Source organism: Agelaius phoeniceus, chromosome 9 (assembly GCF_051311805.1).
Source record: "Agelaius phoeniceus isolate bAgePho1 chromosome 9, bAgePho1.hap1, whole genome shotgun sequence".
Taxonomy (NCBI): domain Eukaryota; kingdom Metazoa; phylum Chordata; class Aves; order Passeriformes; family Icteridae; genus Agelaius; species Agelaius phoeniceus.
The window spans coordinates 7,501-18,950 of record NC_135273.1 but is presented as its reverse complement, the minus strand read 5'-3'; the positions used below and the strand labels follow the sequence as shown (position 1 = coordinate 18,950).

At 50.6% G+C, this 11,450-nt stretch overlaps 1 long non-coding RNA gene across 1 annotated transcript; it reads left to right on the top strand.

Moving 5' to 3' along the window:
* Nucleotides 1-64: 64 nt before the first annotated feature.
* On the top strand, nucleotides 65-8,216 carry LOC143694745 (uncharacterized). Its single transcript, XR_013183399.1, has 12 exons — nucleotides 65-1,132; nucleotides 1,211-1,252; nucleotides 1,335-1,448; nucleotides 1,532-1,612; nucleotides 1,690-2,790; nucleotides 2,868-3,949; nucleotides 4,026-4,067; nucleotides 4,163-4,206; nucleotides 4,308-4,351; nucleotides 4,433-4,473; nucleotides 4,555-4,933; nucleotides 6,320-8,216. It is a non-coding gene; the product is annotated as an uncharacterized LOC143694745 (long non-coding RNA).
* The last annotated feature ends 3,234 nt before the right edge of the window (nucleotides 8,217-11,450 follow it).

The window sequence follows — 11,450 nt, the reverse complement described above, 5'->3', positions numbered from 1 at the left end:
GCTGCCAAGATCGGGCACTGATGTTTGGTTTTCTTTAATACAGCTGTCTAAGAGACACCAGCCCGGTGCCAGCAGGACCTTCCCAGCTGACGAAGTGGCCTTTCTTCGCACCGGAGACCGGCATCCTCAGATGTCCGAGAGATAAGTAGAGGGCCACGACCCACAGAGGGGATGAAAGCAGGGTGCTGGTTTGGGAATTACTGGGAGGGGTTTTTGAGTCTGCTTTGGAGGTGGGGGGTGTCTATGAAGCGGCCCCTTAGGCTCCATAAAAGGAAAGCCTGACTTTTGATCACAGTGCTGAGGTGCGCAGGGCAGAGCAGTCCCGGTGTGTATCGTGTCACTTGTCTTTTGTGTATTATGTGTTGTTTGCATATGTCATGTCTTTTACCTTAGGCCTTGGTGGGGCCTGTCAGAAACCCTGGCATCATTGTTAGCATCTGTGATCTCTGCATTCCTTGGCCTGGCACCAATGCCATAGAACTTTTGACTCGGGAGCTCAGACAGGCATCAGACTATCTTGTCTCTTTAGAAGCATCCGGTCAGGTGTCTTTTCAGGTCTTGTTCTGAGCTGTATGGACAGCTATGTCCCGCCAGGATCCATTAAGGCAGACTTGGACTTGAAAGAATGTGAGGGCAGGTAGAGGCTTCTGACCGTAGGATTCTTGGGCATCCATTTTTTCAGTTCTTGGAATAAATCATTCAGTTAGCATCTTCTTCCTTCAGTGTTTTCTGAGCCTGGTCAGCTTGCCATCGGTCTCACCTCGGTCATCTCATTTGGCATCTTCTCAGTCCTTGCAGTCATCCTTCTTGCCCAGAGATTTGTCTGTTGTGTGCCCATTGTTTGTCACGTCCTGTCTGTCCCGTGTCACAGGTGTCAGCACACACATTTGTGCCGGAGCTGCTCTGCCCTGCCACATAGCCTGGTGTAATAGGAGAAGCCCTGGCGAGTTGAAGGTTGTAATGTGGGCTGTACTTGGACTCTAGATGCTATTCCTATATTGACCTAAGGTGTTTGCAGCTTTTGAGTTATCCTGCAGGTGTTTGACATATGTTCTAACTTTCTTTCAGGTGCAGATGCATTGCATCCATGGCAGAGCCCCCCCATCCTGGGTGTGGGGGTTCCCACAAGCAGGTCAGTCACCATTTGTCTGTGCAGGGGGAGTGTCAAGTGTGACCCTATTACAGCGCTGTTTTTTGTCTTTATTTTTAGGAAGTATAGCTGGATCCCAGCAGTCAAGTTCAAGAGAGCAAGGTGAGCAGTAGCCTTTCTTGTTGCTGAGGTCTGAATTCTACGGGGGCAAGTCTAAGTCTCCATTCTCGTTTTTGTGCCTTAGGCAATCCACTCAGAGCACGCCAAGCTCCCATCCCCAACCGGCAGACGGACTGAATTTTCCACCCTGATGAGCCCTGTCTTCTGGGTAGCAGTCAGGAACCACCGAGGAGTTGCGGTGAGTCAGGGAAGTAGGGAGGAGGACCGAGGGTCCAGTCAGTTTTCAGCAATGCCACATCACCTCCTGTCTTTTTAACCCAGGCGTACCCCACGACGACGGTGTCGGCCTCCGAGCGTGCCCAAAGCGTGTGACCGGAGGAGCCGGGCCTTCTTAGGAGAAGGGTGAGTAGCAGACTTGTGGGGTTTTGGCTGATGGGCTGCCAAGATCGGGCACTGATGTTTGGTTTTCTTTAATATAGCTGTCTAAGAGACACCAGCCCGGTGCCAGCAGGACCTTCCCAGCCGGCCTTTCTTTGCACCTGACATGGACCGGCATCCCCAGATGTCCGAGAGATAAGTAGAGGGCTCCGACCCAGAGGGGATGAAAGCAAGGTGCTGGGTTGGGACTCCTGGGATCGGGGAGGGGAGGTCTTGAGTTGGCTCTGGAGATGAGGGTAGCCAAGAAGTGGCCCCTTAGGCCCCCTAAAAGCAAAGTCTCACTTTGGATCACAGTGCTGAGGTGCACAGGGCAGAGCAGTCCCGGTGTGTATTGTGTCACTTGTCTACCGTGCATTATGTCTTGTTTGGGTGTCTCATGCCTTTTATCTTAGCCCTTTGAGGGGCCTATCAGAAACCTCGGCAGTATTCTTAGCAGCCACAATCTCCACATTTCTTTGGCCTGGCACCCAGGCCATAAAACTTTTGACTCGGGAGCTCAGACAGGCATCAGAATTGCAACTCTTTGTAAGCATCCAGTCAGATGTCTTTTCAGGTCTTGTTCTGAGCTGTATGGACAGCTGCACCCTGCAAGGTTCTATTATGGTGGATTAGGACTTGTAAGAATGTGAGGGCAGGTAGAGGCTTCTGACCGTAGGGCTCCTGTGCATTCATCTTTGCAGTTCTTGGAGTAAAACATTCAGTTTAGCATCTTCCTTCTCCAGGGCACTCTGAGCCTTATCAGCTCGCCATCGGTCTGTCTTACCTCGGTCATCTCATTTGGCATCTTCTCAGTCCTCGCAGTCATCCTTCTTGCCTAGAGATTTCTGTTCGTGTCTTGTGCCCATTGTTTGTCATGTCCCGTCTGTCCCGTGTCACAGGTGTCAGCACACACATTTGTGCCGGAGCTGCTCTGCCCTGCCGCATAGCCTGGTGTAATAGGAGAAGCCCCGGCGAGTTGAAGGTTGTAATGTGGGCTGTACTTGGACTCTAGATGCTATTCCTAGGTTGACATAAGGTGTTTGCAGCTTTTGAGTTATTGTGCATGTGTTTGACATATGTTCTACCTTTCTTTCAGGTGCAGATGAATTACATCTGTGGCAGAGGGTTACGGTTACGAGGTGCCAGGCCTTCTTAGGAGAACGGTGAGTAGCAGACTTGTGGGGTTTTGGCCGATGTGGTGCCAAGGTCAGGCGTGGATGTTTGGTTTTCTTTAATATAGCTGTCTAAGAGACAACAGCCCGGTGACAGCATGACTTCCCAGCCGGCGAGGCGGCCTTTCTTTGCACCCGACACGGACCGGCATCCCCAGATGTCCGAGAGATAAGTAGAGGGCCACGACCCACAGAGGGGATGAAAGCGAGGTGCTGGGTCGGCACTCCTGGGATGGGGGAGGTTTGGAGTTGGCTCTGGAGACAAGGGTAGCCAAGAAGTGGCCCCTTAGGCCCCCTAAAAGCAAAATCTCACTTTTGATCACCGTGCTGAGGTGAGCAGGGCAGAGCAGTCCCGGTGTGTATTGTGTCACTTGTCTGTTGTGCATTATGTCTTGTTTAGCTGTCTCATGTCTTTTATCTTAGCCCTTTGAGGGGCCTATCAGAAACCTTGGCACCAGTCTTAGCATCTGTGCTCTCAGCGTTCCTTGGCCTGGCACCCATGCCATAGAACTTTTGACTCGGGAGCTCAGACTCTCATCTGTTTTTATAAGCATCCAGTCAGCTGTTTTCTCAGGTCTTGTTCTGAGCTGTATGGACAGCTATACCCCGCCAGGATCCATTATGGCGGACTAGGACTTGTAAGAATGTGAGGGCAGGTAGAGGCTTCTGGCTGTAGGATTCTTGGGCATCCATCTTTGCAGTTCTTGGAATAAATCATTCAGTTAGCATCTTTTTCCTCCCGGGTTCTCTGAGCCTCATCAGCCCACCATCAGTTTCACCTCGGTCATCTCATTTTGCATTCTCTCAGTCCTCACAGCCATTTTCCTTGCCAGGAGATTTCTGTCCGTGTCGCGTCCCCGTCGTCTGTCACGTCCCGTCCCGTGTCACGGGTGTCAGCACACACATTTGTGCCGGAGCTGCGCTGCCCTGCCGCGTAGCCCGGTGCAATAGGAGAAGTCCTGGGGACTTGAAGTTTGTAATGTGGGGTGTAGTTGGACTCTAGATGGGATTTGTAAATGGACACAAGATATCTGGAGCTCTTAAGTTATCCTGCAACAGTTTGACTCTTGTCCTAACCTTTTTTCAGATTCAGATGGATTAAATCCGTGCCAGAGGGCCCCATCCCGGGTGAGGGGATTCCCCCAAGCAGGTGAGGCACTACTTGTTTCTGTAGAGGAAGCATAATTGGTGGCTGTTACAGCATTGTTCTTTGTCTCTCTTTTTAGGAAGTTAAAGCCGAGAGCAGCAGTCAAGGCCAAGTGGGCGAGGTGAGCATTGACTAGCGTACAGAAGCAATTGTTATTGCTGAGGTCTCAGTTTCTGGTGCAGCTTTAAGCATCTCTTTTTTTTTTTTTTATTTTAGGTGGTCTGCTTGCAATCTATCCTAGCCGAGCATATCTGTGCCAGGTGGGTGCGAGCTTAAGGTATTGGTGTGGCATATTTGTCAGATTTGGGAGGTTGTGTTTTCACAGTATCTCAGCATGCTTTTCTGCTTTGTTACTTTGCAGGTGCTGTTGCTGCCCTAGGTACGCCAAGGAACAGAGGAGGGCAGGTGAGTCGGCGTTTAGGCAGGCTGACTCATAGGTGAATGTTATGCAGCAGCATGCTAAGCATGTACCTTTTCTCTTTGCAGGTATCTTCTGGCCAGCCTCTGGAGTCAAATCAAGATTTGAGGTGAGCCGGGGCAGTGGTGCGGAGGAGTCCCAGGGATTACTGTTGTTGAGGGCAATAGTCACCTTTTCTGTTTTGTCTTAGGTACCCTGAGGAGGCTCTTACCCAAAGCTTAGAAACGGCAACACCGAAGCACACGTGGAGAACATATCAACGTCCACGTGCGACCGAGGATGGATTTTGTCCGCTCCTCTTCCAAAAGCTAAGTGTCGGGGCCAGCGGTTGGGAGAAGGGGAAAAACCTTTACTATCACAGGGGGCAATTTCACGTCAGCTTAGCGGAGAGGTCTGTAGCGGGACAGGCTCTCTGGAAGTAAAGGGAGAGGGTTTCTCCTCAGCCTCACCAGAGCCTTTGACGGGCAGGGCAGTTCCAACCCATCTCCACATTCTCGGGAACTTTGCGTCGTCCGCCTTCCTCGACTCGACGTCGTCACGGATCTTTCCCCCGAGGAGCTCGCCTTCAGGTCAGGAGCTACAGCCACGGTCACCCGGCAGTCGGCTTCCTTCTCTAGGCTCGCCGAGCCTCTCGAGCATCCTCTTAACTGCTTCGGCACTAACTTCTTTTAATGAGTTACGTTTCATCATCACGTGCCATCATCATAGGGCTTTCTTTCCTTTGGCATCATCGGCCTCTGGCTCATCTTGCGCTACGAATCTTGGGTCCATAAGTTGAAAGCGCTAGGCAGTTTACTCGTGTCTCTGTTATGCCATCCGTGTCTATGTTGTGTCGTCCGGGTTATGTAGTCTGTGTCTATTGTCTTCCATGTCATAGGCCTTTCTTACATCTCGACGCTTTACAGGCACTATTTTGTGCCATATAGGCAGTATTTTCCTCACATTCCTTCCCAGATATAGCTTATTCTGGCATCTTTACATTTTTACTCCTTGAGACAGGAAAGGATTACAAGATTTTCTCATCCATCTTCCTTCTCGCTACCAGTTTTGGTAGTGCTTTTTTTTCATGCCATTATCTTGGACTTCTAGAGGGAGCGTCTTACACCCTCCTCAAGTGACTGCAGTTGTTCTGTAGGTTCCATCTTCTCAAAGGGTATGGGGCCCAACAATTAATCTTCCACAGAGTTATCTCAAGTCTTGGCTTATATTGCGTGTACCTATGTTGGCTTGTATTGTGTGTACCTATATTGCATGTACCTTTGTTGGCTTATATTGTATAGGCTTATATTGTATATACTTATATTGTGTGTACCTGTGTTGGCTTGTATTGTGTGTACCTATATTGCATGTACCTTTGTTGGCTTATATTGTATAGGCTTATATTGTATATACTTATATTGTGTGTACCTGTGTTGGCTTGTATTGTGTGTACCTATATTGCATGTACCTTTGTTGGCTTATATTGTATAGGCTTATATTGTATATACTTATATTGTGTGTACCTGTGTTGGCTTGTATTGTGTGTACCTATATTGCATGTACCTTTGTTGGCTTATATTGTATAGGCTTATATTGTATATACTTATATTGTGTGTACCTGTGTTGGCTTGTATTGTGTGTACCTATATTGCATGTACCTTTGTTGGCTTATATTGTATAGGCTTATATTGTATATACTTATATTGCGTGTACCTGTGTCGGCTTGTATTGTGTCTACTTACACTGTATGTACACTTGCACTGTATGCATTTGCTTATATTGTATGTACTTATAATATACCACTTATGATTGGAGCTGCCCTGCCCTGGCATGTAGTCATAGTTAGGTAGAACAGTTGTAAAAACTTTACTGTTCATCTGTCTTTTATGGGATTTTGGGTAGAAAATTTATTGGTCCAGAGTGGGGAAAATTCCTAGCTGTCAGCCACAAGTTGACGAATTCCTGTTGTCTCACAGGTCCTCGAGGCTACCGATTTCCCCAGAATCTACCATTCGATGTCAAGAAGCAGCAGCCAGAAGACGTGTCGAAGTACGTTCTTCAGCGTCTCGAGTAAGGGCCATAGCGAGCCTGTAAGCAGGAAGAGCGTGTGAGCGTGTGTGAGAGCACATGACTGTGTGTGTCTGTGTCCACTCGTCTCTGTGTGTGTGAGCACATGCTGACTAGTTTTAACCTTGTGTATGTGACTTTTGCTTTTCAGGTTTTGTAATTCATTTTTAAATTTAGAATAAAAAATCCCCAGCCGGGGGGGTTTTTTTTTTTTTCCTCCCGGCTGGGTTTTTTTTTCCCGGGTCCCGGTCGGTCTGCGAGGCAACATTCATCACCAAAGTTTGGGCGCAGACCGTCCAGGGACCGGGGTTTTCGTCAGGCAGGAGGATTTTTTTGGAGGCTCCCGGGAACCACGTTCCCGAGGAGCGGCTCAAATGCGTGCCGGGGGTTAGCAGAGAGGTTGAGGTGTGAGCGAGGGTGGGTTTGTGTGTAAGCTGAAGGAGGTGTGTGTGTGTGTGTATGTGTGTGTTGAAGGGTTGTAACCTTATATGACTTTTGCTTTTCAGGTTTTTCAAATCATTTTTAAATTTAGAATAAAAAATCCCCAGCCGGGGGGTTTTTTTTTTTTTCCCCCCGGCTGGGTTTTTTTTTCCCGGGTCCCGGTCGGTCTGCGAGGCAACATTCATCACCAAAGTTTGGGCGCAGACCGTCCAGGGACCGGGGTTTTCGTCAGGCAGGAGGATTTTTTTGGAGGCTCCCGGGAACCACGTTCCCGAGGAGCGGCTCAAATGCGTGCCGGGGGTTAGCAGAGAGGTTGAGGTGTGAGCGAGGGTGGGTTTGTGTGTAAGCTGAAGGAGGTGTGTGTGTGTGTGTGTGTGTATGTGTGTGTTGAAGGGTTGTAACCTTGTATGACTTTTGCTTTTCAGGTTTTTCAAATCATTTTTAAATTTAGAATAAAAAATCCCCAGCCGGGGGGTTTTTTTTTTTTTCCCCCCGGCTGGGTTTTTTTTTCCCGGGTCCCGGTCGGTCTGCGAGGCAACATTCATCACCAAAGTTTGGGCGCAGACCGTCCAGGGACCGGGGTTTTCGTCAGGCAGGAGGATTTTTTGGAGGCACCCGGGAACCGCGTTCCTGAGGACCAATGATTGCTGGGGAGTAATTTAGCAGTTGTGATGGCAGTGATGGTGAGTTTGTGTGTAAGCTGAAGGGGGTGTTAATGGTAGATGAGTGTTGTTTTCTGTGTGCTTTTGTTGTTTTGGGTTTCCTGTAACAATAAATCAACATCTAATGAAAATAGAAAAAGGTTATTGCTTTGTGTTAATATGTGTATTGCTCTGTATTGCATTTGCCTTACCTGCTGCATTTTGCTGTGCTGCTCTGTATTGCTGCTCTGTATTGCTGCTCTGTATTGCTGCTCTGTATTGCTGCTCTGTATTGCTGCTCTGTATTGCTGCTCTGTATTGCTGCTCTGTATTGCTGCTCTGTATTGCTGCTCTGTATTGCTGCTCTGTATTGCTGCTCTGTATTGCATTTGCATTAACTGCTTCATTTTGCTGTATTGCTCTATATGTAAATTAGACTTTTACCAGTGCATCTATGGATTGTATCTGCACTTGCATTTGTATACACTGTTTCCATGTATTTTGCTGATGTATAAATAAAAGCATTCTTTCAATAAAGTTGTCACCCTTAATAAAGATACCCCCTGCCCTTCCTTTCCCCACCGTGGCTCCTGTCTTTTTTTTGGTGTGGTTTTGTCATTTCTTTCCACTGTATTTCTTCCTTTTGCTCCTCACTTTACTGTTCTATTTCTAACTTAACTTCCATCTATCTCTAACCCTTTGTTTCTGTTTTCTTTATCACTGTCAATCTCAGTCTTCTTGCTTCTTTTTCTCTGTGTTCTCCTTTTCCTTGGTTTGTGTTTTTTTTGCTCTTAGTCTTTTCCTTTTTCACCCCACTCCTAAGTTTTCACTTTCACTCTAATCCTAACCACTTTCCTTTCCCTCTAACTCCTGTCCTTCTTCAGTTCTCCCACCCTCCTTTTCCTGTCTCACTCTGTCTTCCTGTTTTATTTTCTTCTCTGTCTTTTCCTCTCTGTCTTCTCCCTCTGTCTCTGTTCTCTCCTCATCTCTTCTTTCTCTGTCTTTGTCCCTGTTCTCTCCTCTTCTCTCTCTGTCTTTTCTCCTCTCCCTCTATTTTTTCCAACTCTTTGCTTCTCTCTCTCTTTTCTCTTTGTTTTTCTCTCTCTCTCCTTCTTCCCCCCCTCTCTGTCTCCATCTCTTTTCTCTCTCCTCTCCCCCTCTCTCTCTCCTTCTCTTTTTTCTCCTCCTTCTCTGTCTCTCTCTCCTTCTCTTTTCTCTCTCCTCTCCCCCTCTCTCTCTCCTTCTCTTTTTTCTTTCCTTCTCTCTCTCTCTCTCTCTCTCTCTCTCTCTCTCTCTTTTCCTCTTTCCTCTCTCTTTCTCCCTTTTGTCTCTCCTTTTCTCTCTCTCTCTCTCTCCTTCTTTTTCTAACTTTGTTTTCCTTTCTAGCTTTAGTTTAAAAAAGCAGCAGTAGAAACTTTCAGGCTCCCTGGGAGTAAAAAAAAAAAAAAAAAAAAAAAAAAATTAAAAGACATCCATTTACTCCCTGGGAGCCTGAAATTTCCTACTGCTGCACCAGACATATAGTTTTTCTTCTTTTTACTATATACAGTATATAGGGACCCCTCCCACCCCAGGTGCCAGCAATCAGTAGCCACCAGCCAAACCCCACCCCTGCACACACCCCCATCCCCTACAGCCCACCCCCAGACATGCACACCCCACCCCCGTGGCCGGCCCCCCTCGCCAGACCCACCCCCTGCAAGCCACCACCCCACCCCATGCCATTCACATATAGATCGTGCACTCACAGCGCCACCTGCCGTTTACTCGCGAGTACTGCACCCACAGCACCACCTGCCGTCTGCAACCGGGTACTACATGCACAGCACCACCTGCTGCCTGCACCCCGGTACTGCATGCACAGCACCACCTGCCGTTTGCCGACCGGTACTGCATGCACAGCGCCCCCTGCCGCTTGCCGGCCGGTACTGCATGCACAGCGCCCCCTGCTGCTTGCCGGCCGGTACTGCAGTCACAGCGCCCCCTACCGCCGGCACCCCAGTACTACAAGCACAGCGACCCCTGCCGTCCACATACCAGTACTGCACGCACAGCGCCCCCTGCCGCTCACCCCGCAGTACTGCACGCGCGGCGCGCTCCCGATGACGTCACCAGCGCGACACGCCCCAGAAAGGACCCCAGTGCACAGGCGTCCCTCCCAATCGCCCGACCGAAAGGGCGCCACCCACCCCACGCCCCCCAGACCCCCACACACGCCGCCGCCGACGCCACGCGAACCGGAACGCCATTCCAGCCCCGCACGACCCGCGAAAACCACGCAAAACCCGCCCAAAACCACGAAAAAAATCCCGGTCCCCAGCGGCCGCCATATTGCCGTAAATGACGTCACCCGACCCGCCGCCATCTTGTCCCCCGTACCACGTGACCCCCCCCTCGCGGCCGCCATCTTGCCCCCCCGCACCACGTGACCCCCCGCGGCCGCCATTTTGTTGCCGTAAATGACGTCACCCCGCACGGCCGCCATATTGACCCCCACGGCCGCCATGTTGCCGTAAATGACGTCACCCCGTACGGCCGCCATATTGCCGTAAATGACGTCACAGAGCACTCGCCGCCATCTTGTCTCTCGGGTCACATGATCGCCGGCGGCCGCCATGTTGGTCGGCAATCACGTGACCGACTGGCGGCCGCCATCTTGGCTGCCGTACCACGTGACACACTGGGCGCCGCCATGTTGTACGACACCACGTGACCCCATGGGCGCCGCCATCTTGATGACATCACACAGCCGCCATCTTGCTTCCCCGGTCACGTGACCGCCGCCATCTTGGTCCCGGGTCACATGACCGCATGGGCGCCGCCATCTTGGTACGTCATCACGACGTCACGACGGCCGCCATCTTGGTCCCCGAACACGTGACCGCCTGCCCGCCGCCATCTTGTTGCCGTAAATGACGTCACCCCCTACGGCCACCACGTTGCCGTAAATGACGTCAGCAGCCGCCATCTTGTCGTAAATGACGTCACAGAGCACTCGCCGTCATCCCAGCTGTCGAGTCACGTGACCCCCGCCCGCCGCCATCTTGGTCACCTGTCACGTGACCCCATGGGCGCCGCCATCTTGATGACATCACACAGCCGCCATCTTGCTTCCCCGGTCACGTGACCGCCGCCATCTTGGTCCCGGGTCACATGACCGCATGGGCGCCGCCATCTTGGTACGTCATCACGACGTCACGACGGCCGCCATATTGGTCCCCGATCACGTGACCGCCTGCCCGCCGCCATCTTGCTGCCGTAAACGACGTCACCCCCTACAGCCACCACGTTGCCGTAAATGACGTCAGCGGCCGCCATCTTGTCGTAAATGACGTCACAGAGCACTTGCCGTCATCGTGGCTATCGAGTCACGTGACTCCCGGTCACCGGTCACGTGACCGCCGCCACCTTGGTCCCCGGTCACGTGACCCCATGGGGCCGCCATCTTGGTTCCGTACCACGTGACCATATGGGGGCCGCCATCTTGATGAGTCATCATGACGTCACCGAGGGTTAGGGTTAGGGTTAGGGTTAGGGTTAGGGTTAGGGTTAGGGTTAGGGTTAGGGTTAGGGTTAGGGTTAGGGTTAGGGTTAGGGTTAGGGTTAGGGTTAGGGTTAGGGTTAGGGTTAGGGTTAGGGTTAGGGTTAGGGTTAGGGTTAGGGTTAGGGTTAGGGTTAGGGTTAGGGTTAGGGTTAGGGTTAGGGTTAGGGTTAGGGTTAGGGTTAGGGTTAGGGTTAGGGTTAGGGTTAGGGTTAGGGTTAGGGTTAGGGTTAGGGTTAGGGTTAGGGTTAGGGTTAGGGTTAGGGTTAGGGTTAGGGTTAGGGTTAGGGTTAGGGTTAGGGTTAGGGTTAGGGTTAGGGTTAGGGTTAGGGTTAGGGTTAGGGTTAGGGTTAGGGTTAGGGTTAGGGTTAGGGTTAGGGTTAGGGTTAGGGTTAGGGTTAGGGTTAGGGTTAGGGT